Genomic DNA, 27,297 nt, shown 5'->3' on the forward strand with positions numbered 1-27,297 from the left:
CCACAGCTCCATCCACATCCTTCCAAAACCAAAATTGTCCCCTCTTCCTCATTTCCCCCCAGAGAGGCTGGCGCCTGGATTTGTATGCCAAATCACTTGTTTTTAAAGGCAAATTAAAACATATACAGCATACAAGCCAATCTAAATACAGTCCGTCTGCGGTCTCCGCCCGCCCAGGCCCACCTGCTCCCGTGTCTGCGCCCACCAGGCCCTGCTGCTAAAGCAAAAAACCATTTGCTTTCAGCTGACAAATCCATGCAGTCAGTGGCATCAGAACTCTGAGCCTTGACAGTCTGGGGCAGCTCTGTGGCACAGGGCACGTGGCACGTGGCATGGGGAGAAAGGGAAGGGGCAGCTGGCCCACGAGGACAGGGACAGGCTGACCTGGGTGGGGCAAGCCGGCTTACCGACTGTGTTTCCTGACATGTGGAGGGCACGGTCTCAGGGCAAAGCTAAAGATAGAGCGCGGTGGAGCCTCACAAGTAGGGCCTGTAACTGGGGAGACAGGCAAGAACCCTAAAAGATGGTGATGAGTAGGGCAGCCAGGCCTGTGATCCCAGCCGTGGGGTGGTGGGGAGTGCAGAAGTAGGAGGGGTTAGCCGGAAGCTCATGTTCCAGAGATCCTATCTGAAAAAGAAAAACGAGATAAAGCAAAATGGGTAGGGGTTGTGATTCAAGTGGTAGAGCACCTGTAAGCAAGCAAAAAGCCCTGAGTTCAAATCCTAGCATGGTGTGGGAGGGAGTGGGTGGAGAGGGGCTGGGGGGATGGTGAGAAAGTGAAATGCTTGTCTTCTGGCTTTCACGAACCTATTCAGCTGTAATCCCATCATTGAGGTGGGAGCCTGAGGCAGGAGATGTGAGTTCAAGGTCCACCTGGGCTGCACTGCCAGATGTGGTCTCAAAACAAAACAGGGAAGGAGAGGGAGAAAAGGGTGAGAGTTCACCGAGATCCACGAGGGAGGACCCCCACTCTGCGGTGTTGCACGCTGGTGGGGCAGCACCTGTGCTGAGGGTCGCAGGCTAGTCCACTCGAAACTGGCTGCCCAGGCTGTGTGCCAGCATCCTGGCACCTCTGCAAGTGCTCACTGGCCAGGGCAGTCATGACATGCCCAGGCCAGTGCAGGGCTGAAATTTGCCTTGTGCATGGACGGCCCCCCACCCTGTGCTAGGCCCTGCTTCACCTCTCTGTCCAGAACATTGCCTCCTTGTTATGAGAGCAGCTGTTGCTCCCATAACAGGCACCCCACAACCCCTGTAGGGACCCCATCTCTAAATCAGGCCCCATGCTGACACCCTGGGATGTACAATCATACAGGACCGTACTCCATGTAGAGTGACAGCGTGGGGTGACTGTGGAACATGGACAGAGGGCCGTCACCAGAGGGGACAGGCAGTCAGCGCTGCACAGGCCCTGGTGGCCTCGCTCCTTTGGGTCACAGCCGTCCTAACCCTGGCAGGCCCAGGGCAGCTGGGCACCACCACGTTGTGACCAGAGTCTCTGCTCCTTGTCATCACCCATCTCCAGGAAGGCCAGGCAGCCTTTTTGATCATCATAACCTTGATGCCAAAGAATAATTTATCTGTGTCCCAGACGAGGAAATTGCAAACTATTATTTATGAAGGTGAGCTACGTGCTGTAACTGTGGGCGGGCGTCTGGATGTGCTAGCTGACGTGGGGCGATCCTTCTGAGAAAATGGCAGTCGTGTCTGTAGAGGCAGATGGAGGCCAGAGTCCCTGGGGAGAATCCTAGGAGAACTTGGGGGGAGGGAGAAGGCATGGGGCCTCCCCTTGGGAATAGAGGCCTTGGTTGGGGGGCTAGCATAAAGCGAGGTGAATTGTGTTCGGTCTTAGCATTAGTCCGCATGGAAAGGTGTCCCGGGCCTGTTGTTTCCTGCTTGCTGTATATCATGGAGTGAAGAGCTTTCGTAGTCTGCAGCCTGTACTGTGGGAATAAGAAAGATACCTAGGAAACTGGGCACTGTGGCCGGGCGCGGTGGCTCACACCTGTAATCCTAGCTACTCAGGAGGTCCGAAGATCACAGTTGATATCAGATTGGGCAGACACATCTGTAATGGAAGACTCTTACCTCCAATGAACCAGCAGCAAAAAGGCAAAAGTGGAACTGTGGCTCACGTAATAGAGTGGAGAAAACTAAAGAACAGTGTGCAGGCCCTAAATTCAAGCCCAAGTACAGCCACAAAGAAAAACCAAACAAGCAAAGAAAAGACCCCCGGGGCCGCCTGGGGTGCATGTGAGGCTTGGCCCTGGGCCCACTTGTTGCCTAGTGCCAGTTAAATTAAGAGACCAAGAAGCCATCTCTGGGGCCACACAGCTGTCTTGTCTCTGTGACGCTTATTGTTTCTGATGGGGTGATTTGGGGGAGTCACATCGCCTCTCTGAGCCTGTTTTCCTTATCTGTCAAATGGGTACACGAAACAGGTCTTGAGGGTGGAACAAATGGGTGGCAAGAGAGTCTTTAGAACAGGGCCTGTGCTACTAATGTACTCAGCAAAGGTCCCAGGCCTTCCTTCCTTCCTTTCCTCTCTCCCTCCCTCCTTCCCCTGTCTCCCTCCCTCCTTTCCTTCTGAAGTTGTCCCCAACCTTGACTCACATTTAGAAGCAGCCTGTCCTCCATCTGCCCACGCCATCCATGCCATGCTTCATTTAAAAACCCAGTGGATTTGCATTCCTTATGATTTGCAAAGCTCTGAGCATGGTGGTCCCGGCATGGTGGGCTTTGCGTCTCCATCACACCTACCTCTGCCACAGTCCAGCGTGCCAGCACCTAGGGGCAACATCACACACTCCAGAAAGCTCCACCAGCCAGTCTCTCCCCTCTCAGCACTTGTGGTTCTACTGAGTTAGCGTTTGGTATTGAATTAGTATTCATTTTCTCTAATATGATAGAAAAGTATAATCACATTAGTGAGTGACTTTTATAGCACATTAGATTATACATTTGGAACACGTCCCTGCCTGAAACAGCTTAAAAAAATAGAAAGAAAAAGTTAGCCATAGTAACAAGCGAGCCTTTCTCCATCCTTGCTCTGGGCCAGGCCCTGGTGTTGCTCTAAGTTCCAGCAATAGTAACGAAAGTTCTACAGGAATTTTTCTGCTGGCTGCACTCGCTCCCTCCAGAGAGAGGATTTTCATTCCACGAAGTAGGGAGCATTAGAGCACTTAAGACCTGCATAGGTGTTCCCAGGGAAGCTTTCCTTAATCCCGGGGCAGGAGCGTCGGCTGAATTTGAGATGTAATTAATAGCATTAATTAGTTTCTCTTTTCCCTCTCCTCTTCCTGCCCTCACCCCTGTCCCCCAAGATACCTGCCAGGAGCCCAGAAATGCCACCCCATGCCCCAGCGAGCCTGAGCTTGCTTTCCATGCTGGCCTTCCCCTCCTCTCCTAGCTCCTCCACTTCTGAGCTTCTCCAGGCTTTCTGATAGGTTTGATTTTCTAGAATTCATTTCTGCCATCACAGTGACTCCATCTAGGTCAGGAAGCCGGGTTTCTCTGAGCCCCTCCCTTTCCCTCCCTCCCCCCTCCCTCCCTCCTTCTTGGCCTGCCTCTCTGATGAACTGGCCTGAACACAGAAAAGCTCCCCTGGGTCCCTCCTGCCAAGGGCCTGAAACTGGGATCCCCTCAGAACCCAGAGCTTAACCTCGAAGGAGGAGAGGGCTCATAAGTCACCCCATGCAAGGCCACTCCTGAGAGCGAGGACACTCCAGGGGGGTGGAGGGGTTTTTTTTTTGGGGGGGGGGGAGTAGGAGTTACTGAGATCAATTATATATTTAAAAGATTAAACTTTTAAAAGAAGACCACTCTGCGGGGTGTGTGTGTGCAAAATGGTTGGAAAAGAGGAAGAGGAACATGTTAAAAGACCAGGCTCGAGGTTACTGCTGGCGTTGAAGGGTGGAATGGAGGGTGGCTAAGAGCCGGCTCAGGAATGGGCGTGCTGGGCATAGGCGATCCATCAGTAATGTCTGCACAGGCACCGGAGGAGGCAGGGTTGTGTATTGTGGTGCAAGTTTGCTGTGTCTTTGTTGGTTGATGAGAGGATGTTGGGGAAAATGGTTTCAACAATAGCCACAGTTATTCTGGGAGGTACATTTGAAGAGGAAAATCCATTGGCTGTTGGTAGAGACGTTAAAAGAGATGAGCAGCACCAGACAATAAGATGCCGTCGTACTTCAGCCTGATTGTTCCCAGTCCATCAGGCAAGTCCCTCAGGAGTCGGAGGGCAGAGCTGTTCAGAAGGCCAGCGCAACTCTGGAGAAAAGCAGCAAGGCTGGCCTCCAGCAGGGGGACTGGCTTTAGTGAAGTCATGTGACAGGAGGGGACAAGGGACGATCTTTCTAGAAGTCCTTTAGGAGAAGCTCCCAATACTGAGCACAGGATCCCTTCCTATTGGGAAGACCAAGAAGTGCGGGACTGCCTTTGTGATTTGTGGTCCAGTTCTGGAAATGTCTAGAATAGTCTCCGGGTCTGTGAATGGGTCTCTGGCCTGCACAGCGGCTGCCAGCACATAGTGTGGCTTCAGGAAGGAGCGGAGGATTTCCCTTGCTGGCTGTGGGGACCCCCTGTCACCCCCAGGAAGGCGTTGACAGTTCCCGGCCGCCTCTGCGCCAGGTTGCTCCAAACACTTCCCCTTTCCGTGGCTGGGCCAGATTGGAGAACATCTGGGCTGGGCCGTTTTCAAATGTGGCATTTGCAAAGACAAATTCCAGAAGCAATGCACGTGTGAGGGAGCAGCCGGCATCCTGCCTGCCCCGGGCTGCGAGCTGCACAGCTCCCGAACCTGGGCCAGGCTTCTGTGTGCTTGTGCATGGGTTCACAGCCTTGAACCCAGGGCCTTATGCTCTCATGTGGCTGTTTTGCTGAAGGCTGACACTACCACTTGAGCTGCCTCAGTTCCTTAGCTGCACTAAAGCTGGAGGGGGCTAGTGTACCCCTCCCCTCTCCAGATGAGAGCCCTACTGGCGATGTGATTTGGGACCGCTGCATCCTGGGTCCAGTTCTGTCCCCCAGTGGTCCCCGTTTTCACTGTCCAGGGATAGCCTCTGTTCAGGACTCCATGTTCTTTCTGTCTCTTCTAAATCCCCTAACACCTTTCTTATGAGGGCTTTTCTCTACCCCACTTTCAGAGGAGGAAACTGAGGCACAAATTAAATTGCAGATCCAGGATCTCTCAGCCACAGCATGGCAACAGCTGTCCAGAGCCTAGGCTGGCCTGGGTTCAGCCACTCAGGGACAGCCCTCCCACCTTCCTGTGGCTTGTCACACTCACGGGCTCCATGGCTCAGCATGACCACCCCAGCTTTGCTATCCTGCCGGTAAAGGCATAGCTCAGGATTGGCTGTGGAGGGAGTATGGGTGCTCGCTCTCTCCGGCTCTCTGTCACATGTCCCTGTAGAGTGGCTGTGCTGACCAGCACGATGGCCCAGGAGGGGAGAACCCGCATTAGCAGCCCCAGGCGGCCAGGCCGTGTGGGTCACGTTGGCAGCTGCCATTGCTGATACAGCAGAGTAGGCACGTGGTTAATGGAGAAGACTCTGCACTGTGTCAGGGGAAGGAGTGTGAATGTGACAGACAGGATGGACAGCCATCCCGAAGTGGCCTTGCTAATGCGGCTGATGGAACAGGAGAAAGTGGGGGTGGGGCATAGACTTTTTTGGAAGATTCAGTGCAGCGTGACAGGAGCACCCTGTCCATCTCTCAGGGAATTGAGGTCCATATCTGAGCCCCTGCCCTGGGACCACCACACCAGGCTTTGCCCCGTCCTGGCTTGAGTGGTGTCTCCCCAAGTTCAAGGCCACCCAGAGCCTTGGCAGTCTGGTTCCTGTGAGCCTGCCTGGAGACATTGAACTTGGAAATCTGAGACCCAAGAATCCCTTTGGGCACCCCAGAAAACCAGCCACAAGGGTCAGGGCCTGCGGCCCAGGGCTGTGTTCCATCTGGATTCGCCCTCTGAGAACTCGGGAGCAGTGGTGTCATGGGGCGCCTGGCACTTGGACCCCGCAGCCCGCTTTGCGTCACGTTAGGATGTGATTAAAAGGGTCTTAAAACGCCCATTAGTCCCCCTCTGGTCTCTAATAGCGCTTTTGGATTTAGAACAGAATATTATTTACTCATTAGTTGATAATAGACCCTGAGCACACGCTGCGGGTGCAGGCACAATTACCGGGCAATTACACGACGGGGCGCCTTGTGCCTCCGGGGGTGCTTGTGTGACAGTGACCTGTGGGCCCTGCAGGAAGATGGGGGGCCTGCCAGGTGGTCCTGTGGGAAATCTAGGTGTACCCTAATCCCTCTGGCTGCCCCCCTGGACAGGGACTGGCTGTGGGTGGGATTAACTCTCCAAGAACGGGAGAGCCCCCTCGGCCGCCAGGGCTGCCCCGGTCTCCCAGGATGAGTGTGAATTTGAATTCTGAATCCCAGTGAGTGGCGGGGAGGAAACTCCGGCACTGAGGCCCCAGCACCCACCTGGCAGGGCCAGTGGCAGATTTGACTTGGGGGAACACAGCTCCCCCAGGGAGCCAAATGTGGATGGTAAATCTGAGGTCCATCCTCTCCCTGCAAGCCTGGTCTTCAGATGATCCAGAAACCTAGAAGGCACGGAATAATAACCCAAGAGAAGACTCAATGGGTGCAGAGTCCAGAGTTTTACCTTCTGACACGTGGTGGTGGCCCTGGCTCATTGAAAAGCAGGGACTTGACTTTGGGGTGCATGTGTGACCTGCAGCCTGTCCTAGGCATGGGGGAGGGAGCTTGAACAGAGCCAGAGCCAAGAAACAGTCCTAGGACCCCTGGCCTGGGCCCACAACGCTCGTGGGCTCCAACCGTGAGGGCTTCAGCACTCGCGTGTGCATGAGCCACACCCCAAGGGGTGTGCACCCAGATAGCCCTGTGGTCACCGTGAGTCCCTGGAGAATGGCTAAGGGGTCCTGAGCCTGAAGGTTGCAGTCTTGATCAGAGGCCATGGGCATTCTGTCACCGCCAGAGTGAGGAGCAGAACAGCCAGGCCCTTCCTCCAGCCTGGCAGAGGGGCGTGGGGGTGACAGGCGCACTCATGCGCATATGCGTGTGTGTGTGTGTGTGTGTGTCTGTCTGTCTGTCTGTCTGTCTGTCTCCATCCATCTATGTGCTCGCGTCTATGTGTCTGTGTGTGTGAGAGACCGAGGAACCCCTGTGTGTCCGTGTTTTAATAAACCTCACCAGGAGCCCGATATCAATTTCTGTCAGAGCAACGCAGACTATCTGAACCAGAACTCAAAAACAAACAACAACAACAACAACAACAAAAACATTAAACAATTATTGGAATTTATTTAACAAATCAGGGCGGCCACCACTCGTGACGCCTGACCCGCCCAGCTGCCCGCTTGTCCTCGTGTGGCTTGGCCCCTCTGGGTCTCCCCAGGGGAGCAGCTCTGGACCCCCAGACACCCAGCTGGCGCCTTTCTTGACACTCCAGTGATCGCTGATCTTCCAGGACTGATAACATTTGCAGGACGAGAGGCAGGAGGGCAGCAGCGAACCGGTTTGGCCCTCAGAGGACAGACCCACTCTGGGCTAGAGGATTATTATTCTAGTGCCACAAGCCACTCCTGCAGCCATCCGACGTGGCCCTCTCGACGTGGCCCTCTCGAGTCAGGAGTGCATGTGCCAGGCGCCTGCAATCCCAGCTACACGGAAAGCTGAAACCTAGAGGATCACAGCTTCAAGCCAGCCCAGGCACAAAGTCTGAGGGATTCATCTCCAGTTAGCCAACCAAAAGCCATACTGGAAGTGTGGTTCAAGTGGTAGAGCCCCAGCCATAGCATGAAGGCCAGAGGCCCTGAGTTCAAGCTCAGCACAGTAAAAGTGTGACAGGGTAAGGTGGGATGGGGACAGGGATGGCTGGGTTGGTGGGTGGAGGTCTCTGTGGTCAGGCTTGACCTTGGACATGCAGCTCTGAATTGCCAGGTGTCTGGGGACATCTGAAGCAGGGAAGGGCCAGGATGGTGGGGACTCACCTGGGAGTCCTGCAGGGAGGCATTGCAGGCATCTAGGACCAGTCAGGGATGAGCAGGCCAGGCGAGTAGAAGACGTGGAGAGGCGCCCTCAACTCTGCTGAGCAAGTCCACGCTCAAAACTTTCAAATCTTTCCCCCAAATCGTCTGGGAAGGAGAAATACACCCATTTTGCAGATGAAGGAGACTGACGCTCAGAAACCTCTCCTGTATACACTGAGGGAACATGAGGACACCGACCCCAGCCAAGGGCGCCCCTGCTGACCGGATAGGGAAAACTGATGCCTGAGCCCGCGAGCCTCAGGCGGCCCCCAGCACCTCCTTGCCGTAGCATTCCTGAGGACCATGGCGGGTCACCCCCAGAGTCGGCTCGTGAATGGGGGTCTGTCACTTATAAAGGCAAACATGGTCGTCGATCAGCATGGGGAGGGGCTGCATTTCCAGAAAGTTCTGCCCCAGCAGGAGGAAGAGAAGGAGCAGGCAGCTTAATCCTGCTGGAAGCTACCTTCTACCTGCACCCCCAGTCCCCGCCCCAAAGCTGGCAAGGGCCAGGGCGGCCGTCAGGGCTGTAACACCTTAGATTCAGTCTATAATGCAATCAATTTTGTATATCCCCGGTGAAACGGCAACATTTATTTAACGTCTTTTATAGAGCAGCTGAGTTTTATCACAAATCACATTCCATTTCTATTCATCGGGGACTCCTCGAAGGCTAAAAACGCACTTACTTTTCTCGGAGGAAATTTACCAATTCCTCAATACAGCCCCATTTGCCTCTGTATGTAAAATTGACACATTTATTGAATATTAAACATTTAAGGGCTCCCCCCACCTCCCGTATGCTGCCTTCAGCTGCCTTGCCGGACCTCCGGGTTGTTGGGAGTGGTCCCGGCGCCACACACCCCTCCAGCATCATCAAAGGGGACTTTTTTCAGGTCTGGCCAGCTTGAACACACTTGTAACATTTGCAGAAAGCAGGCTCTCACTCCCTGAAAATAAATTGTACTAATTAGCATGAAAACCTGTTAATAAAGTGAGTTTTCCTTTATCTACATTTCTGAATCATTGGGGATATCAATTAAAGTGCCTGTTTGGGACAATGTCTTTTTGCTGCCAACTGCAAGGCTTTTGTTTTTGGATGTGTGTGTGTGTGTGTGTGTGTGTGTGTGTGTGTGTGCGTGCGTGTGTGTGTTTAAGTCAACCCCAGGCTGGGCCACATTGCAGGGTGTTGGAGCATGCTTGACCTGAGAGGGGGCTGAGCTGTTGAACTTGGCCTATGCTTCTGGGTGTCGATCTAAATGGTAGTGGTTGAGGGGAAGAGTGTCTGTGTGTGTGTGTGTGTGTGTGTGTGTACATACATGTGCATGCACGCACACACACACACGTGACAGACAGGGACTTGAACTCAGGACCTAAGGGCTGTCGTGTAGTTTTCCCTCTTGCGTGGTACTCTACCACTTGCGCCACAACTCCCCTTCTGCTGTGTGGGGAGTTCATTGGAGATGGGGTGCCTGTTACCAGAGAAAGAGGATCTTGTCTGGTCACCAAAGGCCTGTGACTGCCTGCACCAGCTTGGACCAGCTGGCCTGGCACTTGACTCGAGTGCCCTTCTGTCTCTGAGCCTCGGTTTTCTCACCCCTGGTCTGAGCTAAAACCAGTCATTGTCTGAAAGGGTCATTGCCCCATGTCTGTGTGCTGTTTTTGATGTTTTGTATGTTACCAGTTTAAAATCAATTTCAAAAAATAATTTAAAGCCAAAGAATCACTCTATCTGAAGTGCTCAGCTTATAGGAAGCAATCAATAAATTAGAGCTATTCCTTTCTTTCTTTCTTTTTTGGTTACTGTTGTTACTTGCAAATCGAAACACTCATCAAAGGAAGAGACTGAGCCCAGCACCCAGTGGGTCACATGACTACCCAGCCTGGCATCTTTGTTCCACGTCCTTCTGCGATGCTCTGTGACCGGGGGGAGCAGTCCTAGGCTGCTTGTTTTGGGGGTGCCACATCTGCAGCAGCTTCCTCCCCTCCCAGAGTGCCACTTTTGGCTTCTGTGGTGATGAGAGACTCAGGAGCATTCCTGGCTGGGCTGGTTTTGAACCATGATCCTCGGCTCTTAGCCTCCTGAGTTGGGAGGATTATAGGTGTGAGCCACCAGCACCAGGCTTCCTCCTGACATTTAGATCCGGGGCCAGGTCTCAGACGCCAGCCGGAGTGGCAAAGGGCTCAACCCGGGTGGGGTGGGGAGCCCCGAGGGAATCCTCGCACTGGGCTGTGTGGCCTAGAAAGGGGGTGACGCTGACGCTGATGGTACCCCAGTGCTAGGAGCAGGGCCGTTTGCCGTGAGCTCTGGGTCATCAGCCCGGGGAAGGCTGGCTCTACTGCTCTGGGCCTCTGTTCACCACTCCAGAAAATGGGGTGGTAACTATGTTCGTGCTGTTATGAAGAGATCAGGCGGGGCCCTGGGCTGGGGTGTGGACCGTCACTGCCTCTGTCCTGTCCTGGTGTCTGCACCCCAGGGGGGCAGAGGAACGGGAGCCACGGTCTTTATCCTGCCACATGAGCTCCAGCTAGCAGCCATGCCCTCAGTGCTGGGGTATTGCTGCCTGGCCCTCAAAGGCAGAAGTGTACACACACACACACACACACACACACACACACACACACACACACAGCCCCCCCCTCCCGCCTGCCACCCCATCAGCTAGCTTGGGGAGTTCACCCAGGTGGGGGCTAAGGGTCTCTTGTCACCCACCTGTGTCCCCGTGTGGGGTTCACAGCCACCCCCCGACCTGCCCGCAGCGCCTCTGCAAAATGGGGTCCTTGAGAAACAGCTGCCTGGGCCCATCGTTTGGACAAAAACTGGTTTGGGCTGGTGTCTTCCTAGATGTCTTGTTCTAATGGTGCTGTGATCCCTAGTATGTGGGATCCAGAACAAAGGGCCTGTGAGGACCTGGTCCGATGGAGATGCCCCTCCTGGAAGTCTGGGATGGCTGTGGGTCTGGGGGACCCGTGGTTCTCCCCAGTCTGTAAGCCAGTGAGTGCCCTCCCCCCCTCCCCAGTCAGCAAGGTAAGAAGGAGCCTTGAGCAACCATAGCCTCCGGGCTCCTTCTTTATGGGTGAGGGGAAGTACTTAAAATGCTTACAAGGAATAAACAGCTTTTAATGAAGTTACATCGCCACATAATAAGGATCATAAAATCGCCTTCATAGCACAGGGTCCCAGGATGGCATTTATTATCGACTGTGCCAGAATGGTCTTTGCAGCGTTCAGGCAGCTGCAGAGACAAGAATGCAAAAAAAAAAAAAAAAAGTCTCCTTAAATTACCGATGGAAATAACAGGCAGAATATTCCGGAGGGCCATAGTGGGGCCATTCCGGGGTAGAAAGCTGCCTTTGGGGTGGTCTGTCAGAGCCAGTTTGCCCCCTTCTAAAGAACACGGGAGTTGCATTGCAACAAAACAGATGTTCATCTTGTTTCTCCATCGGCTGTTTGATGAGAAATTTATTGCTCTTCCGCTGGGCAGGCGGCCCCTCTCTCCCGGCTGCCGAGTCTATTAGACCAGCCAGCAGCTGGCAGGAGGCCAAGGTGCCTGTGTTTTTTGATGAAACCCACAGAAAGCCGGGGCTTTAAGGCGCCGGTAATAATGCACCGGCTAGACTCTCCTGATTGGGCGATTGATTGGCCTGATTTGATTTATTGATCAATACCCTCAAATTTGGCGTCGGAGAAGCTACACTGATTTTTTTTTTTAACTGTTGCAAATATCTCTGTGCTGGAGAATGAACCTCTGATAAGGAATGTATGAAAGAAATCAAGGCTTATCTTAATCACACTCTGGGCCCCGACACTGCCCGAAGCCGTTGGGGGGGGCGCTACAATGGGGGGGGCATCACAGGGCAGGCCTGCACAGATCTATAAATTGATGGAATTCAAAGCCTGCAGCATCGATTACCGTTGTAACAAACAGTGGTGCAGAGAATGTCTGATTATTTTTAGACAAAGATTCTGTTTTCTCGGCAGGAATTTTGCTGAGCCTGTCATTGACTCAGATGTCTACTGTTGATTGCAATTAAATGCGATACAAAAAAAATTAAACTCTTTGCATCCTCACTCTTATTTCTCGTTATTAAATCTCCCTCTCTTTGTCGTTTCCTCGCGGTAGCTACAGCTGGATGAAAGATTTGGTTGGCAGGAGAAAGCTCTGGAATCCAGTGGGAAGGTGGAGGCTGACAGGTTCGTTGCTTCCTCTCTGATGAGGCATGATTCATCTTCAGGGCTGGAGGACCATAAAGGAACCGGGGAGGGCTCGGGGGAGGGGAGGCAGATATCTGTTTAAAACAGTGCAATGGCCAGGTTCAAAGGCAGCTTGAATAGGAAAATCCTTGAGACTCTTAATCTCCAATGAGTCCTCTAGAAAGCTGGAAGTGTGGCTCAACTGGTAACGCACCAGGCTTGAACAGAAAAGCCAAGTGAGAGTGGAAGGCCCTGAGTTCAAACCCCCCTCTCAAAAAAAGGCATGCAATGCAAAAAGGCTGATTCAGAAATCTGTCTGTCTGATAGGCTGTGAAATTTATTATTATTTTTTTAATCAATGCCTGAAATGCTGAATACCTGTGCAGGATTAGCCGACTGGGAGCAGACAGGACTTAGGCAGGGAGGGCCTCCGTCCCAAGGCCCAGAAACTCAACCAGAGCCGACAGAAGGCTGCGCCACCCGAAATCATTCATCCCTCCAAACAGAGACCACATTTGGGCCTCGTTCCGCGCTAAATCGCACCTGAGGAGCGGCCACAGGTAATGGTGGGTGTGGATAAATGAAGCGTCCCTCAGACGCACGGCCGGCGGCCAGCAGCCGGGCCCTGGTAGACTTCATCCATCATCCTGACGCTCTCCAGTTGATCTGTCTTCTTGGAGCCATTAAGCCCCAGCGTCCTTGGCGGGGGGAACAGCTGTAAGCTCCAGTCCGTCGGTGGGGTGGCCGAGACCCACAATTCATTCATTACACACTCGGATGGAGAGGGCGGGTCAGGTGACAGTGCAGCCTCCTCTGCTAGGATGGGCTGGCTCGTTTTCCAGTGTCCCTAGTGGGGGTGGGGCAGGGGGAACAACTTTGACTTTGGGTTAGACAAGGGAATCTTGTAGAAATTGGCTCTGAAAGGAAGAGAGGTCACACAGCGTGGTAGCCCCTGGGCTGGACCCCTGCACATCCTCAAGCCTGGCCTGTGGGGAATTGGAGGGGAAGGTGGAAGCAGCCAGTGGGCAGGCCAGGGCTAGAGTTGTCCAGTAATAATCGGATTAATTATGTCTGGTCCTCATAGCAGGTTGTGATAATTAAGTCTACTTGGTATGCAGAGAGACTGGGGCTCGGTGCTGTCAGATGGTCTACCCGAGGCCACACGGCAAGCGAGCCGGGGAGGGGTGGGCAGGGGTCAGAGTCAGATGGTTGGAGGCGTCCGGGCACTTTTAGGGCTTGGCATATGGGTGTTGGATGGATAGATGGATAGATGGATGGATGGACAGATGGATGGATGGGTGGGTAGATGGATAGATGGATGGATGGATCAATCAATAGATGGGTAGTGGGTAGATAGATGTCTATGAAAGGTGGATAAATGGATTGATGGGTGGATGGATGGATGGATGGACAGACGGATGGGTAGATGGATGGATGGATGGAAGGAAGGAAGGATGGATGGATGATGATGGATGGATGGGTAGATGGATGGATGGGTGGATAGAGGGACAGTGACTGGTGGTGCATAAGCCCACAGAGAGGACTCAGCACTAGGACCATGCTAGGCTGTGTCTGGCTGCCCTGGCGTATGTGCTCCTCTGCACAGGCCCAGAGCTGGCCCAGGTACCAGAAGCTAGGGAGTAGCCTAGGAAGACCGGTTGGGTTTGAGGGCGAGACATGGGCATCTCCCGTGGGCTGTGTGTAGTTTCCGCCAGGCAACAGCACAGACGGACTCCTTGTATGTGGCATTCCTCATATTGGTGCTCTCCATGAGCTCTGTGTCTGTCCTCAGAGGTGGCCAGGGGCCGGTGAGTCATGGTCATTGCACCATGGCTGGACCATGTCTGGAGTATTGGAGGAGCTCTGGTGCCCCCTGGAGGACACGTGTGATAGTACTCTTAGGCCAAGAGAGAATCCGAGGGCCCGCAGTGGTGAGAGCCACGGCCAACTTGATATTGTCACCCCAGTCACCTTGTCCTGCATGTGCCTGGGTGGCCTGCCCTCTCAGGCAGCCATGCAGGGTGGTGGGGACAGGCACTCATTGTTGGGGCCTGGTGGGGCAGGCTGGTGACATTAATCCCACTTACAAAGGCCCTGTGGCCTGCCCAAGACTGTGTGTGTGTGTGTGCGCGCGCGCGCACGCTCCTGTGCTTACATGCGTTGGTACTGGAGCTTGAATTTAAGGCATTGTGCTCTCAGTTGACTTTTTTGGCTCACAGCTAATGCTTTGTCACTGAACCTCACCTCCAGCCTGGCTTTTCACCTTCCTCTCCACCCTTCCCCACCCCAAAGTTCATTGGAGACAAAGTCTCAGATTTTTTTTCTGCTCAGGCTGGATTTGGACTGCAGTTCTCAGATCTCAGCCTTCTGAGTAACTAGAACTACAAGGCATGAGCCATACACTTGGCCAAACGTAACTTCTCAGGACGTCCACAGTAACTGCCAGCCCCTCCCTAACCCTGGTGTCTACGTGGGGAAATGAGCTGTGTCCATAACAGGATGCTGGACAGGCAGTTGCACGTGGAATATTATACCACCGAGGAGGGGAGGCAGCTAAATCTATGGAATCCATCTCTTGCATAGCAAGGCCTGTAAAGGGGAGATGGGAATGCATGCTCATGCTTGCTTGACTAGAAACAGATCTGTGTCATTTAGAAGGACACAGAGAGGTGTTTCTGTAATCTTCTCTGTAAAGCCCTGTGCTGTGCAGATCATGTGTGGACAACTTAACAGCCTGGGTCTTTTCCTATATTTAAAAAACCTGCCGGAGCTGGGTACAATTGCTCACACCTGTAATCCTAGCTGCGCAGGAGGCCGAGATCTCAGGATCGTAATTCAAAGCCAGCCCAGGCACTAAAATCCATGAGACTCTTATCTCCAGTTAACCACCAGAAAACCAGAAGTGATGCTGTGGCTCCAGGGGTAGGGCAGTAGCCTTGAGCCGAAGAGCTCAGGGACAGCACCCAGGCCCAGAGTTCAAGCCCCATGACCGACAAAAAAATACCTGCCTGACTCAGAGCGGTTCTTAGCCACAGCCCAGGCTGGCGTCTCTTGCTGGGCCGTAGCTTCCTGGTACCTCTTTTGGTCACTCACCTGGGGCCTTGGCCAGTGCTGAGCCCTTCAGGGAGCTGCCCGCCTGTGGATGGCAGTGACAGGACCCAGAGCCCATCTCCAGGACCGCCAGGCCTCCTGGCCTTGCAGATAAGGTCTGGAGGATGACGGTGGACCCTGAGGCCCTCCAGGACCCCTGGGCCCCTCCCCAAAAGCTAACTACTGATCTCTGGGCCTTGGTTTGTCCTCCACCTGCCCCTTTCCAGGGCTCCAGGCACTCCAGCCCCACCAGCAGCCCTGCCGAGGCAGGTGCTCAGTCACCGTTGTGAGGTATACTTTTGGGTTCTTTGGCAGAAATGAATACTGAGAAGGTGGTGCCACAGGGAGTTAGATGGTGGGGAGACCACTGCACCGGCCCTGCAGCACTGTGACTCTGTGGCCATGGACAGGCCGTGGCCTTGACAAGTGTGGGTGGGCTCGAGTATTTTGGGCAGAGCTGGCACCGGTGGGCCACACCCTTCTAGGCTACTCAAGAGGCTGAGATCCGAAGATCATGGTTCAAAGCCAGCCTGGGCAGGAAAGTCTGTAAGACTCATCTCCAAAGAACCACCAGGAAACTGAAAGTGGCGCTATGGCCCAGTAGAGTGCTAGCTTTGAGCTGAAGACAGGCTCAGGGACAGCGCCCAGGCCCTGAGTTCAAGACCCACTAGATATATTTGCACAGAAGAAAGGAGCTATCTCCTCTGCACCCCCACACCATTTCTGGTCGGTGGCGGTTGTGTGTAAGTGGCAAGGGGTGTTGGGGTCCCCTGTGCCCTCCTGAGCCCCACAGAAGTTTTGACCTGGCACAGACAACCGCTGACCAAGTCCAAGGCACGCTGGCTCCAGCGGGACAATTTGAAATAATTAGAACTTTACAGATTGTCTCTAAACACGCCAGTGATAGGCAGAGAAAACACTTGTGAAGTGTAATCAGTTATTAGCAGCTGATCAGTTACCCTCATGGGTGGTGGGAGGGGCGAGAGGAGAGGCAATAATAATAAAAAGCCCCTTGATTAACTGATTTGAATATCTTTGGAGAACACATTCCAAATCTTCTTTCTATTTTCTCCTGCTATTGTGGCGGTGCACATCTGCTGCTTGAGGCGGGGTGGGGATGGCGATATGGTAATGGGGTTCCACAGTGTGGGGGCTGTGGAGTCTGGAGATGGGAGAGGAGAGGCATGGGTGTGGCCGGCCTGCCTCCCCCCCCCCCACCAAAAGTGACAGGGGGCTGCGGGGAGCCGGGGGTGTCCCCAGGGACACTAACATCCCAAACGCCACTCCCTGCCCTGAGCAGCTCCCCCAGGGGTGCATGAGCCCCCCCCTTATCAGTGCTAACTGAAGTCTCTAGGCCCCACTCTGCAACACCAGCTATGTGGCTTTAAGCCGGTAACTTTACCTCTCTGTGCCTCTGTGTGTCCATTTTGTAAAAATAAAAAGCAGGGCACAGTAGAATCCTCAGTAGGGTCCTCATAGCACCGGGCCAGGCACCGGTAAGCAGCATGTACACCTGCACCCGCCTTTCTAATCACCCCACACCCTACCATTCACACAGGGCCAAGTCGGCCGGCTGACAGGCGGGTCCGCGTTCCCCACAGAATCTGTTTATTTGGCACCAGCTACACTGTTAGGCATTTTTTTTTTCTGGAATCAGTTGCCAATGATTTAAAACTTGGGGGTTTTCTGTGTTGAAAAAAAATCTAGTTTCAGGAGTTTTCTGGGGAATCACACACATGCACATGCACTCACAGGTGAACACACACGCGTGCACACACCCAGGTGGAGCCGGCCTGGAGCCCCTGGCAGCAGGGGACAGGGCCTGGACACGTCACACTCCCTTCTGTTCTTTCAGACCCCCAGGGCAGCAGCTAGCCAGCACCCCCAGCCTGTGACCCGTGCACAGTAGGGGCTTTGAGACTCACTGGTGTCCTTGCTTGAGACACCACGGTGGCATGGTAGCCTGGGTCGTGTCTTTTCAAGGTTCCCCATTCATCCAGTGCACCTATTATCTACCACTGTTCAGTTTTCATGCAAGACAAGGCATAGATATATGTACACACATATGTCCACACACATATAGGTACACACATAATTTTTAAGCTGTTCAAAAAAAAATTTTAAGCACTCAAAACCCCCTTCCCTCCCCCCATTCCATTGCTTACAAATGGCTTAACCAATTCAGGTTATTTTTAGCAAGCTGCTGGGTATGTTGGCTGGCAAGCTGTGTTCTGAGTTTCAACCTGACGGGGGAAAACCTAGGTTTATAAACCTGGTAGGGGGACAATGCGGGCACAGAAAACTGATCAGCTTTGGCAAAGAAGCTATCTGAGGGCCCACGTGGGTCTGAACACACAGACACCCTGGGTTGGGCTGCTGCCAGGAGCCCTCACCAGTGTCAGGTTTGTTCTTTTACCAGCACAGCTGGCAACTCAACCAGAGGAACCAGAGACTGAGAGGCAGGCAGGCAGGATAACAGACAGACAGACAGACAGGAACTGAACCCCGGACACACCCACTGTGTCACTAGGCGGGGAACCTCCCCCTGAGCCCTTGGTTCTGCCATCTGTGTTTCCAGATGCCAGTGATGGGCGGGCAGATGCTCTGTGACTTGTCTGATGTTCATAACCACGGAGGCTGGCAAAGTTGTAGAAAGAAAATTTGCATGTACTTTATAAACTTGAGAGGCGGCTGCACATGGCGAATTTCTCATTTCTTTGTTTATGTCGTTGTTTTGTGCCAGTCCTGGAGTTTGAACTCAGGGCCTGGACAGTGTTTCTGAGCTTTTTGTACTCAAGGCTAGCGCTGTACCGCTTGAGTCATAAGGCCACTTCCTGTTTTGTTGGGGCTCACGGGACAGAAGGGTCTCATGGTCATTCCTGTCCAGGCTGACTTCGAAGCCCAAACCACGGCTCGCAGCTCGAGTAGCTGGGATGATGGGCATGTGGCCAGTGCCTGGGTTCTAGTACTGATGAATCTGGGCAGCTGTGACCTCTCTCTGTGTTTCAAGTCTGTCCCTTGGAGGCATGGCATCTAACCTGTAACATCCCAGGGCTGCTTCCAGCCTGCACATTTGCCATCTCTGGTCACCTCAGAGCCAGGGGTCCTGTAGTCCCTGCTCCCTAGTGGCAGCTATGTCACTGCATGTACGCTTCCACAGTTTGTGGTGGTGTCGCCCAAAGTGTATTTCCCTGCTGTGTAGTATTCCAGCGGCAGGGCATGCTTTCTAGCTGTTAGGCCTCATGTGGCTGAGTAGCACTGACTCTGGTGTCCCCTCCTTGTCTTGTTGTCCCCAACCTCCCTCCTTCCCTAGCACATAGCCAGCATAGTCCTCATTCCAGGACTGCAGGCAACAGACCCCTTCCCCCCGCCCCCCCGTTCCCAGATGTGAACTACAAGAGGCCTTTGTGGTCCTGCCTTGTAGTATACAGTAGGTGCTCAGTAAGTGCCTTCTTCCTCTCCAGATTGTGCACTTGTTGCCTTTTTAGCCCAGAACATAGTGAGTTTTTCTGGAGTTTTCTGAGCTTTTCTCCACCACCAGGGTCCCTCGGCCTCTAAAGAGAAGCTGCTGGAAGGTCCTGGGTTCTGTTGCTAGCACTACAAGGACAAAAAAAAAAAAATGCCAGGATCTAAGTGCCCTCGCACTGGCAGGGGCCAGCATAGGGCACCCCACACTGGGTGGAGGGCAAGGCCACCCTCCCTCCTCCAAGTGGCGCTGTGGAGAGGGCATTTTCTGGGTGCATGCAGTGTTGCAGCCTCAGAGCTCTGGAAGATAAACAGCAATCAGCGGGCGGAAGCTAGTGGAAGCCTCCGGTCTCCCTCCTGGGAGGTGATTAGACACTGGATGGCACCCTAGGGTGATGCCTGCAGCTCCAGCCACTGGGGGCTGGGTACCCCCCACCTGTTGCTCTGGGGGCCAGGGGTGCCCTGAAGGGCCCTCAGCAGCTGCTGCAGGTGGGGGTGGGACCTAGGGTTGACCAGGTCTCATTCATTCACTCATTCATTACTTCAGCACTTGATGTACCAGGCACCGAGGCTACAGCAGTGACCGAGCAGACGAGTCCTGTGGTGCCGACACTGGAAGGTCCAGCGGTAAGAGCAGGCCACAAACACATGGAGAAATGGCTGTATAAACTTCGAGGCAAGTGGGCAGAGGGAATCAGTGATGCAGGCTGCCTGGAGGAGGGGGTGTAGGGGAAGAGACTTCTGACAGTCAAGGAATTCTGAGGTTACATTTCTGACACAGGGGACAGCCAAGGGACAGGCTCTGTGGCAGGACTGGGCCTGGTGATTTGAGAGCTGGCCAATCCCCCCCATGGCCACAACTGAAGGAGGGACAGCAGGAGGGAGCAAGGCCAGAGGCCAGTCCTGGGACCAAGCCCTAAGGCAAGAGGGAGCTATGGAGGGTTCTGGGCAACATGTGAGGATGTAGTCAGTGGCATTTCTGTGCTGCCTGGAAAGGGACAATGGGATTGCAAGAAAAGCGCAGCTGGGGAGCAGTGACCTGAGCTAGAGCAGCAGCAGCAGCAAAGGGGACTGGAAACGGTCGCTGACGTGTGCCATCCTGGCACCCTGGGCAAAGCAGGACAGAGCAGATGGCTGCCCCTCCTTCCCTTCAGTCTCCCTGGATCTCCACCTGGAAGACGCCCCAGCTCATCCCGCAGTGCCCTCTGCTCCAGAGCGCCAGGCACTTCCCAGTGCCTCCATGGCCCTGGTCCTGCAGGAGCCCCAGAGGGAGGGCAGCCAGGCTCCATCTCCCTGTGGCACACAGGCCAGAGCACTGCATGAGATCCAGTGAACTAACTGTGGGTTCTGGTTTTCCAGCCAAATGGCAGCCTTTGGCTCACCTCAGCCTGAAAGCAAATTGCGGCCTGGATTTTTCTGGAAGCCAGAATTGTGGGAGCTGCTATCAGGGCCTGGGAGACTGCAGTTTTGACCATCTCTGCTCCTAAGTGACCAGGACGTGGGCAGGACGTCTAAAATTCCAAGAACCTAAACGTAGTTGAGTAGATGTGGGCATGGATGGAAGGTGGATGGATGAATAGATGATGGATGGATGATGAATAGATGATGGATGGATGGTAAATAGATGGACAGGTGATGAATGGGTAGATGGATTATGTGTGGATAAATGGATAATGATGGATGGATGGATGGATGGATGGATGGATATGATTGGTGGATGGATGGATGGATGATGATGGGTGATCAAAAGTTAGATGATGAAGCCGGGTGTGGCGGCTCACGCCTGTAATCCTAGCTACTCAGGATGGCTGAGATCTGAGGATTAAGGTTCAAAGCCAGCCTAGGCACTAAAGAATGAGAGACTCCAATTAATCACTAGAAGATGGGAAGTAAGGCTGTGTGACTCAAGGGTTAGGGCAGTAGCCTTGAGCTGAAGAACTCAGAGACAGCGCCCAGGCCCAGAGTCCAAGCGGTCTGTTTGTCTTTCTCTTGTGTTTGTGGACAATGCTGACTCCCTGGCCCTGCTGGGGTTCAGCAGATCCTGTATCTTGGCTAGACCTGCTGGACTTCAGGCAGGCCCTCTGCACACTGGACATGGGCCAAGGTCCCCTCAGCTCCTTCCGCCAGCATCCCTCCTCTGCTTCAGGGTGGGTGATGCCACGCCTCAGGCCCCACCCCTTGCACAGCAGCCACGTGTAATTGGCCCAGTTTGTGCAAGCATGGTTTCCATGGGGTGCCAGCTGATGGATCTTGCCTGTCTCCTTGTTGGTGGCAGGCCAGCCCAGGCCCTTCACCCTGAGTCATCCTCTACCCCCTTTTGGATGCCCCTGCCCGCTCCTGTGTACAGCGGTCTCCGCCTGTCCTGAAAACACTGGAGCCCTGTGCTGGGCGCCTCTGAAACTGCCCTTGTGGGGTTTGACTGGGACGCTAGTAGCAAAACCCTCTGTATCTTCTTTCTTCCCTTCCCCCTCTTCTTCTTCCTCCTCCCCCTTTTTCCTCTTCCTCCGCTTCTCCTCCTCTTCATCCTCCTCCTTTAGCCAAGGACCCTGGGGTACAAGATGCACATTGCACATCTGCATGCCCCACTTAGGTCATTAACATTCCACAGCTGTTTTCTGAGTGCCTGTGTATGCTGGCATTATTCTAGACTCTGAAGGTGGCCAAGACAGGCAGATGCCCACCGAGGGGGGGCCCAACTCCTGAGCACATTATAACTGACACCACGTGCCCTACTATTCTGGGGAGCCTGGGGCTGTCATTGCAGTAGCCTGAAGACATGAACTTACACCCCTGTTTCACCAGTACAGAGACAGAAGCTGAGCCACTGCCCAAGGACACCTGCCACCCTTTTACAGGAACAGTCCCGCTGCTGGTGCCAGTGACTCCTGCCTGTAAGTCCTGGCTGCTCAGGAGGCTGAGATCTGAGGATCATGATTCCAGGTCAGCCCAAGCGGGAAAGATGGTGAGACTCTTAGCTCCAGTTAACCCCCAAATATGGACGTGAAGCTGCAGCTGAAGTGGTAGAACACCATCTCGGTTGAAAAAGCCAAGCAAGAGCATGAGACCCTGAGTTCAAACTCCAGTACCAGCACACACATGCACACATGCACACAGAACAACCATGCTGTGTTTCGTGGCCCCTTGTCTGCAGGCACAGGATTTCCTGGTGATCTTTACAGATGTGGTTGTTTAAGTAGAGAGGGAAGCCAGCACACGTAGATCGGAACAGACAAACTATGCGGTTTGCAATGAGGCTTACTTTCAGGGATTCTGGGCTTCTGAGAGAGAGGAATGTGAGGTAAGGTTCTGGGTCCTGACCTGGGCGCTACGAACATAGATGTAATTATCCACCATCCTCGGCATTGAACTTAAACTTGGGCCTGCCTGAGCAGAGAGGGAGCCCTGGGAGAGGAATTGAGGGTGATCTCAGGTAGACAGTAGTTCAGGTAGGTATGCCATGTGGTGGGATTTTTCAGAAGGACTTGGACTTGTGTTCGGGCCTGCAAGGGTCCTGTGATTCCTGTGTGCAGATGGTGGGGGGGGGGGGGAGGTAGTCGGGCGAGGGTGCCTGTGGTGGGTGAGTGGGGGGGCTACTGATCCCAGCCCCGGAGTCCCCTCCTCCAGCTTCTCCCCACCCCCTGCACATTGGAGCCTCAGCTGTATCTGTCATCTGCTTCAAGCTCATTAAAATTATTTCTTTTTGGTTGTAAATGGGCTGTTTATGATGAGTTACACCGGGCTCCTGGCTGGCTGTCTGCTGCTGATGGCCGGTTAATCAGACGAGTCTCTCCATCCTCACCCTGGCCTGGCCCTGGCCCAAGCCGTGTTCATCTCAGCCCTGCAGCCCCGCCAGGCCGGGCCCTACTCACTAGACTGGTGCTGATTTTGTGCTTCTGAAACTCCACTTCAGACCAGGCCTGGTTATTCTTTTTCTTTTTCCTTTTTTCAGTTCCTTTGAAGTAAATATAGTGCCATGAGCTCTTTTATTTTAAGTGTGTTTATTTTAAAAGACCGCTGTCAATTGTCCTTGGCTCTCTCGCCATGTAGATGTTCAAGTATCTGTTTTAGAATGAGAGGAGGGGAGTTGTTCATGTCTTCACTTGGTAGGTAAAACTTCGCATGAATCTGTCAGCGTGTGTGTGTGTGTGTGTGTGTGTGTGTGTGTGTGTGTGTGTGTGTGTGTTGGGAGCCAGAGTGGAATCAAACTGTACTTTGATTTGCATCAGATAATTGCTTGATTGTCTTATTGTTTTTTGGCCTTCTCCTGTTCAATTGATCTGAGATTTACCATATGAATGTAACCCCCAACAGTTCCCTGATTAACCATCTGGATGTAACACCTGGCAGTGCCCTGGTCTCAAGAAGGGATATAAGCTTTGAGTTGAGAATAAACGAGGCGGCAGCTTTTGCGTGGGCTGCAGACCTCCCGGACCCGATGTGTTTGTCTCTCTTCTATTTTTTCCAGTCCCTGCCCCCTATTTCAGGAACCCCAATTTGCTGCCGGTAGGCCCCGGCATGTGTGTGTGTGTGTACCCACGCATGTGTGTGCCTGCTCACCAATACTGGGACTTGAAGTCAGGGCCTTGTGCTTTTGCTTGACTTTTTTCCACTACTGCCTGGCGTTCTACCACTTGAGTCACAGTTCCATTTCTGGCTTTTTGCTGGTTAATTGCAGTTCAGAGTCTCATGGACTTTCCTGCTAGACTGGCTTCAACCATGATCTTCAGATCTCAGTCTCCGGCATAGCTAGATGACAGGTATGGGGCCACTTGCAGTGCCTGGCTTGTTTTCTTTTTGGTGAAACCCAGAAATCGTCCACTCATCCATGTAGTAAAGCACACTCTGCACTCCCGGGCTGTTGAGATAGAAGAGATTCATTGCAGCCAGCATTCACTGAACGCTTTGTACCAGGTGTGGCCTGGTATATTTAGATTCCATCGCTTCAGATTTGCTCCTCCTCCAGTGCCCCAGCCATGGGGCCAGGAATTGAAGAGCAAAATGTGGAAATTTTACTTCTGTAATGTGCCTTGGACATACGCACACCGCTGCGATCAGGCCCAACTGGTACTTATTTCCAGTACTGGCCTCAGTCACAGACATGCTCACGTGTGCCTTGGGGTGTAGCCAGGAGCCTGGCACATGGAAGCCTGGGGTAAGTCTGCTTGTGATTCTTGCAGTAATTACCAGTGTATCTACCACAGAAATGCAGCAAGACCTCTAGGTGGAAGGCTAAGCACCGTCCAGGTGATGGTGGGGAGGGTACAGCTGCTGCCATCGCCCACCCCTCCGGAGCTGGGTGGGAGGGCTGGACCTGAATCCTTTACCTGAGGCCCAGGGCCTGGTGCTGCCCTGCTTTGCCTGGCTCTGCCCTCCACATTCTGGGGGGGCAGCAGACATCCCGCCTTGTCGGGATGGTGCAGGCGTATGGAGTCAGCCAGGCTCCTGCAGGAGTTGGAGGTGATTGGTGAGGAGTTGGAGGCCAGCTTCCACCAGTGATGCTTGTTGTATTGTGGAAGAGTTGCAACATCCTCTGGGTTGAAACCTGCCTATAATCTGAGCACTCTTGAGGCTGTAGCAGGAAGATTGCAAGTTCAAGGCCAGCCTGGGCTACATAGCAAGACTTTGTCTCAAAAATAAAACAAAACAAACAAAAAAAAGAGTGTCAGACTCATGATAGTCCAAAATCAGATGCTGGCAGTTCAGGCTTCCAGGATGTTTGTTCGGCAAGCAATGTAACAATTGCATCATTATCTTCAAAAGAGATGAGAAAAACTAAGAATCCCCCCAACAAACGCTATGCTACAGCTCCAGGGGACCATGCACCCTGATTCTTTTTCACCTACCTTTATCTGCTGCCTCCAGTCCCCTTCTCCTCAGTATTTTGATTGTAGTCAATTACAATTTCTTTATGGAAGGTATAATTAATTTGAAAGACTAGAAGCCAGAATCCTCCTTTATTCACTTATTTATGTCTGACACCTTAATTCTTCACGAGCCCAAGATTCCATTTTGCTCTGGGCTAGGAGTCCCAGGAGTAAATCCTGTGCGCAGGAAAGGTTCAGCACCTCGGACAGCGCCGGCCCCTTTGTGTGTGTGTGCCCTGTGCGATTACTGACTGGGGTTTGAACTCAAGACCTTGGGTCTTGCTTGGCTCTTTCCACTCAAGGCTAGTGCTCTACCACTTGAGCCACACCTCCACTCATGATTTTTTGGTGGTTAATTGGGAGATAAGAGTCTCATGAATTTTCCTGCCAGGGCTGACTTCAAACCACAATCCTGGGATCTCAGCCTCCAGAATAGCTAGAATTGCAGATGTGAGCCACTGCGTCCAGCCCTGTGGCCATTTATGCAGTGATTTGTGTGTATGTGTGTGTGTTGAAATCAGAATTCCTTCCTGGATTTCTCTAAAGAGCCCAGGTTATGGGATACAGCCGTCTAGGACTTGGGGGGTCTCCAGACTTACGATGTTGTGGTGAATCGCAGTGAGCTGATTTGCAGATTCCCAGACATGATATAAGACAATTGCCACACATTCTGTCTCTTAGAGGGAAAAAGGATTTGCAGCAGGTTAATAGTACTTTTATTTCATTATCTAATGGTAGAAGTGCTTCATTGTGTGTGCAAGATGAATGCGTGTGAGCAGTGACAAATGGGGTCTTTCAGCTCAGCCGGGGCCTCATCCTACATATGTTAGATTAAAGAGTTCACCCTGGAAATAGGCGTGAGCTTCTGCGTGTGTGTTTTTAATAAATCTGATTGCAGAAATTTATTGCACCGCCAGATTTAGGAAATTATGCGGCTTGATTGCTACAAATATAATCCGGTGATATATACAGAAATGCTCGAGTTATGATCCAGGAAAAAAATAAAAAGCCCATCTCAGGATGGTTAGCAGAAGCAGCAGACCACATAAACAGAACACTGCCTGAATTATGCAAATAAAGCCCATCACAACTCCTGGCGAATTACACTCAACTGGCAAAACTGCCTCCGTTAAAGTGAAGAAAGCTTTGAGAAGGGCAATCAAATATGTGTGAATGGCCAGGCCTGCTGGCTCATGCCTGTAATATCAGGCATGGGAAGGCTGAGCTCAAGGATCAGGGTTCCAAACCAGGCTAGGAAGGAAAGTCCATGAGACTCTTATCTCCAATAAACCACCAAAAAGCCAGAAGTGGAGCTGTGGCTGGAGGGGTAGAGCACCAGCCTCTAGTGAAAAAGCTCAGGGATGGCACTCAGGCCCTGAGTTCAAGCCTCGGTAGCTCTCCTTTGCCTCCCCACTGGTCCTTGCCTGCTCAGGCTGTGGTCTGCTGCCATGGCTGCAGACAGGCCTGGTGCCTCCCAATCTGTTTGCTCTGAGTCCAGGAATCTTCCATCAGGCATTTCTTCTATTCCATGTAGAATCTGCCATGATTTACTGCTGGGTACACAGAAGGTCAGCCGGCTTCTTATTGGCGCCTTCATTTTTCCAAAATCTACGGAAATTAAAAAGCCATCTATATCTTAAGAGGCGTATTTATGAACCTTTAAGTGAGCCAGTCCTGGCTGGCACAGTTCCCATGTCTGATATATGAAAGCTGTCGACAGCCGCTCCTTAAGCCATAATCTGCCCGTACAATATGCCGCGCTTGACTATTTTGACACGGTTTAGAGATGTTTTCTTTAGTTCCTGACAAGCTTATGTCATCACTCTTTGGAAATGGAAGAGGTGGGGTGGGGGGGGCGGTGGGGGGAAGAAAACTGGCTCTATCCAACTTTCTGGGAAATTATTAATCTGGCCCAACTTCCAATGAGAGGAAGGTAAAAAAAAAAAAAAAGCAATCCTAGATTTTTTTTTTAAAACTAGTTACTTCTCCAATTTTACAAATGGTTTCTTTGTGCCAGGCGTGTCCATAGTTTGCCTTTTCTCAGCTCTATGAGTTATGAAAACTTGTTCAGAATACTGTTTTTTTTTAACTGAGGATTTAAAATGAAAAAGGAAAAGGGGAAAATTGTTTTCTTTTTCTCTCTTTCTATTTCTTTTTTCACTCCCTTGTTCCAGAAGGAGCTTAATTCTGTGGCGTCTGAGCTGTGTGCGCGGCAGGAGAGCAAGCCGTCTCATAAACATTTAATCGAACTCCGGCGGGAATTTAAGAAAAATGTACCTGAGGTACGATGTGTTTGCTGCTTATGGAATTAACTCTGTGGGCATGCAAATTTTCCCTTGCTCCAACTAGATTTTGAAAACTATAGACATAAGTGACTTAAGAAGAAAAGAAGCTAATTAGCCACAAAGAAAAATGACAGCCCCAGGCTGTGTTTTTTTTAGTGCTTGGAACTTAGCATACAAGCTAATGTCAGACAGGTCCCCACTCTGTGAAAGCCATTGTGGGGTTTTTTTTGGGGGGGTGGAGGGAACAACAACCCCCCCCCCACAATGCTTGGAATGAATGCTTGGCCCCCATAGCCATGATTAGCTAGATTCGTAGCTTTAGTTTGCTTTTCTGTCAGTTAGGGACT

At 52.5% G+C, this 27,297-nt stretch overlaps 1 protein-coding gene across 1 annotated transcript in view; it reads left to right on the top strand.

Annotated features, from left to right (window-relative positions):
- Positions 1-27,297, top strand: part of Cux2 (cut like homeobox 2) — a 99,894-nt gene that overhangs the window by 33,942 nt on the left and 38,655 nt on the right. The window contains exon 2 of the mRNA XM_090320056.1: positions 26,843-26,947. The gene's annotated coding sequence lies outside the window, so the exon portion shown is untranslated. The remainder of the gene's footprint in view (positions 1-26,842; positions 26,948-27,297) is intronic.

Source organism: Megascapheus bottae, chromosome 28, assembly GCF_031878675.1.
Source record: "Megascapheus bottae isolate mThoBot1 chromosome 28, mThoBot2.hap1, whole genome shotgun sequence".
In the NCBI taxonomy this organism is placed as follows: Eukaryota; Metazoa; Chordata; class Mammalia; order Rodentia; family Geomyidae; genus Megascapheus; species Megascapheus bottae.